We start from the raw sequence: 9,103 nt of genomic DNA, 5'->3' as shown, positions 1-9,103 counted from the left end.
GAAGAATGGGATGCAGAAACATCATCGTGTTGATGCTCATAAAATGAGATGTTGCCTGACTCAAAAGAGATTGAAGATATGTTGCAGGAGAAAATGGGAGACCAAGCTGCCCAAATCCAATTGAGTCCAGAAAAGCTCGAGGAATTGCTTGATGGTGACGATATCAAACAAGAAGTACCTAAGAGTCCTTGGCAAACTGGTGTGTATCAACAACCAGGAGAAGTTAGACTTAGTGAAGTGGAAGTATCAACTCCACAATCACAACTAAGGAGGTCAACAGGAATACCGAAGCCAAACCCCAAATACGCCAACGTAGCCATAGTAGAAGAAGTTGAACTTGAGACGCATAAAGAAGCATCACAAAATTCTGAGTGGCATACATCTGGGTGAAGAGGATGCTGCTCTAAAGAAAAATCAACCTTGGGATCCAATGGCAAGGCCAAGAGATGCGAAACCCATATCATGCAAATGGGTGTTCAAGATAAAGCGTTGTCAACCCAACGTAAAGAGAAGAATGAGATGATGTTGAGGGGGAGTGTTAAAGAAATCAACCCCATCTCATTGAAAGACCTACACAAATCTAGAATAAAGAATTCTAGAAAGTTCACTAGAGTCGGTTAGCTAAGATTATCCAAGTTAAACTAGTTCTTTGTAGAAAGGACTAGAAGGTAACGTATGGCTATTACAAGCATGTCAGTGGGCATTTGTAGAATATACTAGAAGTTAGGAAAATATGAGGCCAATTAGCAAAGCCATATGTCGGTGGCAATGCATGATTAATAGCTAGAAAGTTCTAGCAATGCCAAAGTCGGCAAACCTCACTATAAATATGGGTATGGTGCTATGTAAGTAACTAAGAAGAAGTAAGAATCAAGAGAGAGCTAATTAAGAGAGTGAGAAGCAAGAGTAGTTTTGTAGGAGTGTGAGTTGTCTAGAGTTTGTCTCTAGAAAATGAGTGAGTGTCATAGCCTCTAAAGTGTGTCCTTGAGAGTTTGTGTTGTAATATTTTGTGAGTGTAATACAAGTAATTTGTTTACTTGTTTTGTCTCTTCAATACTTATGTTAGAGTTGTGTACTCTAATCTTTCCTCAACAGCATGTTGGAGGGAAGGTTTCTGTAGTAGATGATGTTGAGGTCACTGTCTATTTATGGACGTACATTCCTGTTTTTGTGTGAAAAAGGTGACAGATTCATACTTGCATGATACGTGTAAACAAAGAAAAAGAAATATGAGCTTGTCCTCAATCTAACTTTATATCATCTGATTTGACTACCAAAATTCAGGTAATTCTTTAATCCAGCATTGTGTTTTGTTAACGTCGCTTTGAGGAAGAAAGTGATTGGAAGCATTTGTATATTCGTTCTGTTTTGAATCATTCGACAAATTCACTAAACGTTTTTGGTTCTGTTCTCATGCTTTAGGATTTGAAGAGAGAGCATACTGCCATGTCTGATGAAGTCAAGCTCACTACGAATTCCTTTCCGGACCCTGCAATTCTAAACACCATTCAGCTGCTAAGTGAGCCTTTTGTTTTAATCAATCACAATTATTTTCTAACTTTCCTTCTCTCTTTGATTGTAATTTGTTGTTTCTGGATATCCAAATCCAGAAGCTTCATCGGAATTGCCCTGGTATGCCTTCTGAAAACTCACTTTATAACTGCTGCTTGCTGTGAATGTGCTTAGAAACATGCATAAGAGTTAACTGCTAGATAAACAAGAGTAGGAATGATCTTAGAGACTTAGCAATTCAATGATACGCTAGGAACACCATATCTGCTTGTCTGCTTTGACTGTCCTCTGCGGGAAACTCTATTGCATTGAACTACTTAAATTTTCTGCAATACGATAATCTTAGAACTGCTGTGGTTGATGTGAATGAATGAATTGCTGCTGGATGCAGGATCCAATTTTTCTTTATTTGCCTTGTACTTCTTAGATGAAATAGGGCCGCCTTGTATGTCCTGATTGCAACCTGCAAAAGCCCAAAGTTTTTCAATCAATAACCTATTTTTATCAACTCAGTTTTTTCACAGAAATTTCTCCAAGCAAAAAGTTTGCTTTGAAAAGATAAGACTTTTATCCAACAAAACAAATGCTTTTACGAACTCAAAACTGACTTAGGCAAACAAGAGTTTTATTGCAAACAAGGATTTTCAACTAGTATTATTGAAAGAAAAAAAATACTGAAAGCGAAAACGTATCTTTTGGATTTTTTTCAAGTTAGTGTTAGAAAATTCGGCTACCTCCCAATAAACGCTTTAGTTAATTTCTATAACTCACTAGTTTCTTCATAATCATTTACTTGTGTGTGACATCGTACGTAGGGTGACTCCAAATATGGTTTCAGCTTGTGATCATTCACCTTGAATGTTTTACCACTTTACTCATTAATAATGTCGACAACCCTATGGGATAAACCTTAGTAACCTAGTGTTGCGTGTTCCAGTCGGACTTCAACTTCTGTGGAAACAACTTCAACCTTGAATTAAACAATAACACTTTCTATCTTGGTTGAACTCTTTTCTAAATTTGATTGTCATGAAACCCCTTAGTTTTCTCCTTGTAGATCTTTGTACTTTTATATGCTTCATTACGAATTTCGTCTAACTTGTCGAGTTGCAATTTACACTTATCACGAGCAGAATCATAAGCAAAATTTAGCTATTTGATAGCCCAATACGCCTTATGCTTTCCCGTATATAAGCTGAAAGGGGGACATCCCAATCAGAGTTTTATACGTTGTTCTGTATGCCCAGAGATCATCGTTTAATTTTAGACTCCAGTCCTTGCAAGTGGTGCTGACTGTTTTTTCTAGGATGCACTTTATCTCTATGTTGGAGTCTTCAACCTACCTATATGTCTAAGGATGATACGTAGTGGCTACACAATGAGTGATCCCATATTTTGTAAGGAGTGCAGCAAAAGGCTTATTCAAGAAGTGCTTACCTTCATCGCTGATAATAGCACTTGGAAAACGCAGAAAAATCATACCTTGGAGGAAATTCAAGACCAATGACCCTTTGCTAGTAGGTGCTGCAATTGCCTCAACTCACTTAGAAACGTATTCCACAGCCACAAGAATGTATTGGTTCCCATGGGACGATGATTGCCCCAAACATCAAATAATTCAACGACCAGAATACTTTATTGCGACATCTGATTGCGCACTCGTGGACAGCGATCATGAACTTGACACCAATTATTTGCATTCTTGAAAAGTGAAGGCCAAAACAACCCAATTTGAAAAATCTTAGTTCTTGTCCTCTTCAGCCCAAAGTGTCATCCACATGCTAATGGGCAAACTTAAAAACATTTTCCTGCTCCTCTTTTGGAACACACCATCGAATGGTCTGGTATAAGTATGGCGTTAACATTGGGCACTTTTAGGCCCATACAATGGGCAGGCTTGGAAAAACCTAGGAGCCCAAGAGTCAAGGGGTTCATAGAAGGCCACCCCGAACACTCGAGCCGAATGAGACAAAAAAAGTAGTTGCCATCAATCGCACGAAACACGTGAGCTAACTAATATCTTTATGGCAAGTGGGAAGCTCGGCTCGCCTAGACCTAAAGAGGCATGCTACCCAAGTTGCAAAAACGTCATTTCACTTATATGAGAGCTTAGCAGTGGAAAGGTGACAATGAGTTCGTACAAGTTGTTGGCGCATTAAATGCCAATTTGAGAAGCTCCAAGATTGAGAGGCCAATATAAAGAGATTAAGACCTCATCCAATATAGGGGTCGGACGAGTAGAAGTCGGGAGCTATTTAGTCTTAAAGTAACATTATGTGCAATACAATGGATGTGACCCAATTTTGAGGAGTGAACTGCTTATATCTTTGAGTTCATTTCGTTTTATTCCATATCTTAAGCCCACCACAGGGAGATTTAATTAAGTTTATTAACCTTCCAATTATGAGCGTTCAATCCTTTCTTAAGAAGAACACATGTCGATCCAAAATTCTACATACCACCATACTTACAGATAATCGACTGACAAGTACAAGGAATTCGACATTAGCCACCTCACTTTTACTTTGCGATACACATAAGTCAACAAGTAAGCAGAAGCTTTGGCATCGTCTTTGGGAAACACATACAATTTGGTTGTGTTTTTTGCCTAGCTACCTTTGCTCCATAGTTTGTAGACCACCAAGCAAGATGGCCAGCAGTCTCGAGCCGACACTCCGAAGAAGAAGACGAGAAGAGATGACTAGACTCACCACCTATGAGGAAAAGATGAATTACTTACTGGTGTCGGAGAGATGAATGAGGTGGGGAACCTCTTCTATGCGTAAAACACCCTACTTCAGAAGAAGCATGACGACCTCATAGAACAAATCAACAAAACTAACGAGAAAATCGACAACACATCCAAGGGAAGAGCTTGTCTTTTCCCTAGGATGTCGGGAACGAAGATGTATGTGAAGTCATTAACAAGAAGCTCAGAGAAGAGGATGACGCTCGGGACGAATGGGCGAAAGTCATTGAGCAAGAGCTGGGAGGTTGGACGGGAACTCTGGTTAACCTCCTCGACCTGAGAAACATCCTGAGAGAAGTTATAGGTAAGGAATTAAAAGCATGTGGGATCGGCTTGGAGACATTGAGCAATTGTCCAAACCAAAGAACCTTGATTATTCTGAGGATAAAGAGTCATTTTCATTCTCCAATAAGCTATTGACAAGCTGACGAGCAAGGACACTCGAGTGCTTAAGATGCGAAGCTATGAGGGGCTTCTTGATCTGTATGACCATCTCAATGGGTTCATATATGCTACCAAGGGTCGAGAAAACAACACTACCAAATGCAAGCTATTTTTTACTATCCTCAAGGGAGCTGCTGCAAAGGTTGGGTTAAGCAAATAGCCCTACGGTCCATACAAATATCTTAAGATTGAGACAAGTTTTCCTGGACACCTATATGATCATCTTAAGAGGTAGTACACACGGACCGACCTTACCTCTGTGAAACAGGGTCTAGATGAATCCCTGAGCGGTTATATATCCAAATTCAACAATGAGTAAGCCAGATGCATATGATGTGATGAGGCGACAACACATAATGCCCTCATGAGGGATTTGCTGGAGGCAATTTTTACTTTCGAAAATGATGTACTTGAGACAACCATCCTCGAAGAAGTTGGATTTTATAACACAGGACAAGTCACTGCCTTCACACCAAATTTGGCTAAGAGCAACATTCCTGAAACTTTCGAAGTAGTGTTTGTCCATGAGTTCTTGTCACAGCACACATGTAAGCCACCTCCTCAAATTTCAATTTCGTTTTCTACTAACATGATGTTGATTTCAATGATTCAGGCACCCACTACAGAATTTAAACCATAATCAAATCATTTTAAGTATCACCTTCCATTCAATGATCAACTCCATGCCATTGGTCTTAGTGAGGATTAAATGGAGGTATCGTCCGGCTGGAAGACATTAAAGCAAGCGCTTCTTGGGAGGCAACCCATGTGTTCAAATAAAAAGACCATGGACTTTCCAGCTCCTACAACCAGATTTGCTCTCTTTTACCCTTCTCTTTATTTTTTTTACTTTGCCATGATTGTTTTGTTTGCTAGTTATCTTTTGTTGCTTTCTTGTTTAAGTTTATTTTTAAAACATTGAGGACAATGTTTGGTTTAAGTGTGGGGGGTAAACAGATTGCTTTTCATGATTTCTCTTCGAATTTCACCATCTATCACTATTAATATTGTTATTCACTATTTTAAAGTGTTTTATTGTGTGTCATATAACAAAATTTTGAAGAAAAAAAATCGAAAATGCTTGAGAAAATACCAAAAAGAGTCATTTTTGTTGCTTGTGTGTGTTTTAGGGTACCTTCCAACACAATGATGAGGATTTGGTTTTTAATTGTATGACTGTTAAAGAAAGTTACAAACATGGGTAGAAGTTTGATATGCTCTTTGGTTAATACTTAGTTGTAGTTGTTATTTACGAATTCACATGTAATCATGAAGAAAAAAAAATCAGTTTTTGTAACATGTTTGAAGGAAGAAACTCAAACTAACGCTACAACCCTGTGAGACTTGAGCCTATTCTTTGTTTGGAGAGTTATTAATTTGTGATATTCTTGTTTTCTAAAGTTGTTGCATGATCTCATTATTTCTTTGCTTGGTTGCTACGTAGAATGCTTTTTCATCATTTTAGTTCTAAATACTATAACTCATGCCTGTTTCGTTCAAAGCATAAAATTGATTGCATAACAAATAACAAGATGAAGTTGTTTAGTTACCACCAGAGCCAAAAAGCCTTATCCCTTGCTTATGTATTGTAGGTTTAACATATGTGAGTGCTAGTCTACATATTTACATCAATCTTCTCACATATACTTAGTAAAGGGAGTGTAGTCAAAAAATCTGTGCGAAAATAGAGAGTATATCCAGTGAGGAATTGAGTGAATTCTCTAAGGCATGTTACTACTTTTAAATGTTGTTTTAATTGATTAAATGCGAGCTAGTGAGTGGTTACTGCGGTTAAGTATAAGCTCAAGAGTAAGGATGGCTAAAATCTATGTAAGTAATGATTTTTAACATGTCATGTTTCATTGGAAATCCCTAAGACAATTGTTGGAAGGTTTAGGTTTTGTTTTGTTTTTTTTGTTTTGCTTGGGGACTAGCAAAAGTTAAGTGTAGGGGAATTTGATAGGAGCATATTTATGCGACTTTGTTATCTTATTTCTTTGCATTTACTTAGATAATTTCTATTTATTTTGGTAATTTAAGTTATTTTCATATTATTGTAGGTCCAGTTGGTAAAGATGACAATAAATAGCCAAATGGAGCAATTTGGGGCAGTTTTGGACTTGGATTGGATAGCATATGGGCTGAACGTTTTTGGTGTTTAAATGGTGCTAGATATGTGCTAAAAATTGGAGAAATTAAAGTTGAGGCTTGGAAGACAAAGAATTGCACAAGAAAGAGGAATCCTAGTTGGAGAGGAACATTATCTTATCTTATCCATCATTATGTTTATCTCATCTTATCTTATCTTATTCTATCTTATCTTATCTTATCTCCAGTTGCAAGGAGGAATTCTAGTCACATTCCAACACTCTTTACCTGATTCTTAGAGTCCTAAAATAATTCAAAATGCCAAAACCCTTTCCTCCTTGGATTCAGCCATTCCCCCCTATATATGAAATTCCTACAACGATTTAGGGGGTGCTGCGCCTACCATTCATCCATTGAAGTTGCTAGAATTTTTAGAGTTCTTTCTATCTTTGTTTTAAGTTTCAATGTTTATTTTAGATTGTTTTTCAGTTATGATGAACATGTGTAACTAAGTTTCTTTTTAGCTAGAGGTGAATTCAAGGCCATGATCATATGTTTTATATAAATTGATTACATCCAGTTATTGTTTCATAAAACATGAATACGATTTACTTATCTGCTTTATAGAGAACTTATTCTTGTATGTTTATTAAGGATGCATACTTAGTTTGCATGCAGGGATTTGATGCTAGAATATAAGGGAATTCCACCTAATCGTTATGAACTTATATTTGTAAGTAGTAAAAGTCACTAGTCATGATTGAGTTAAGTAAATTATTGGCAAGAGTATCATACTTTTCATAGTTATGAATGCTTTGTCAATGCTTATGATTTTCACAGAACTTAATGATCTTTGAGATATATCTTTATCATGCTTTTCATAGTTAGGGAACTTGAGAAGAATAATTTGGTTGCATCGCTAAGTCCAATTCAATGAACTTAGGAAAATCTGAGAGTTAATTAGTGTTATTCACGGTTAATTTAGGGCATTATCATTCATGGTTTATAGGAAGAATAACTAGAAATCGATTTGTATGCATATGTTTCATGTGTGGAGAATCCTTTAGCTATACTTTCATCCATATTTCATTCACAACTGAATTTACTTGGTGGCATTTACTTTTGTTTTAATTAAATTCGGTTAAACCCCCCCCCAGTCATTGTTTTGTTGTTAGTTTAACTTAGTTTTCAGTTTTATAAGTTTAATTTGTGTTGATTAGCATCCCTTCTAATCCCCAGAATAGAACGATCCCTACTTACTCGTACTACAATAATTTATAGAGTTTAATTTATGTGTTAGTTTCTACCACATCAGACCCCTAAAAGGCCTTGTTCAACAAAAAGAAAAATTTATTACAAACTTAAATTTTTTTTCGTTTTGCCACAAAACACTTAAAAATTAAAAGCACAAAAATTATGTTGAGGGGGTTAGTCTGCTCTAGTTGACTGCAACTGTGATTGCTGAGCAGGCGACTAAAGAGTATATGGCTGGTTTAGACTGGTCAACTACTACTACAGAGTCAACGGCCAAAGAGACGGCGACTACTAAGGCTATCTCCAACCGAGGGCTGGCCAGAGGGCTCGTTTGAGCCCTCTGGCCCTCCAAGATTCTCCAAGATATTAATATTTTAATGAACAATACAGGGCCATATTTGCCTCCGTCTCCAACCGAGGGCTAGAGGACCAAAGGGCTCGTTTTAGCCCTGTCACAAAAAACCGTCTCCAACCGAGGGCCAAAGGGCCATAGGGCCAAACATAATTTATTATTTAAAAACTACAATTTAAATTCAAATCTAACGGCTAGGTGACGTCAACATGATGTCAGCTAGCCGTTGGTAGCTGACATCATGCTGACGTCAGCTAGCCGTTGGATTTGAATTTTTTTTGCTATAAATAGGGTGGATATTGGGCTATAATTCACACAACTTTAAATTCAATCTATTTCAATTCAATCTCTTGCAATTCAATCTCTTTCAATTCAAGTTTGCAATGAATTCCAACTTTGGATCTTCATCCAATTCTAATTGGGGGTCCTCATCCAATTCCAAATTGGAAGCAAAATGGGCGCAAATGAGACAAGAAGATGAGGAGTCTGATGAAGAAGCTCAAGTAAGGCGCAACACACAAAACATGGCAGCAGCCATGGCTGCGGCCATGGTGTGTCAGCCAACTGAGGAACAACCTCAATGGGGTGGCTCTGTTGCTAGTCGCTCTTACAAACCACGAAACAGAGCGATGGCGCATGCCAATCTGATGAACAACTACTTCAACCCCGACTCGGTGTACACAGAAGAGGATTTCAGACGTCGC

The 9,103-nt window shown here is 37.7% G+C and overlaps 1 long non-coding RNA gene across 1 annotated transcript; it reads left to right on the top strand.

Annotated features, from left to right (window-relative positions):
* The first annotated feature begins 861 nt into the window (after nt 1–861).
* On the top strand, nt 862–3,156 carry LOC126609745 (uncharacterized). Its single transcript, XR_007618250.1, has 2 exons — nt 862–1,284; nt 1,423–3,156. It is a non-coding gene; the product is annotated as an uncharacterized LOC126609745 (long non-coding RNA).
* The last annotated feature ends 5,947 nt before the right edge of the window (nt 3,157–9,103 follow it).

This window comes from Malus sylvestris, chromosome 17, assembly GCF_916048215.2.
Source record: "Malus sylvestris chromosome 17, drMalSylv7.2, whole genome shotgun sequence".
In the NCBI taxonomy this organism is placed as follows: domain Eukaryota; kingdom Viridiplantae; phylum Streptophyta; class Magnoliopsida; order Rosales; family Rosaceae; genus Malus; species Malus sylvestris.
The sequence above is the reverse complement of the archived record's forward strand: the minus strand, read 5'-3'. Positions and strand labels throughout refer to the sequence as shown.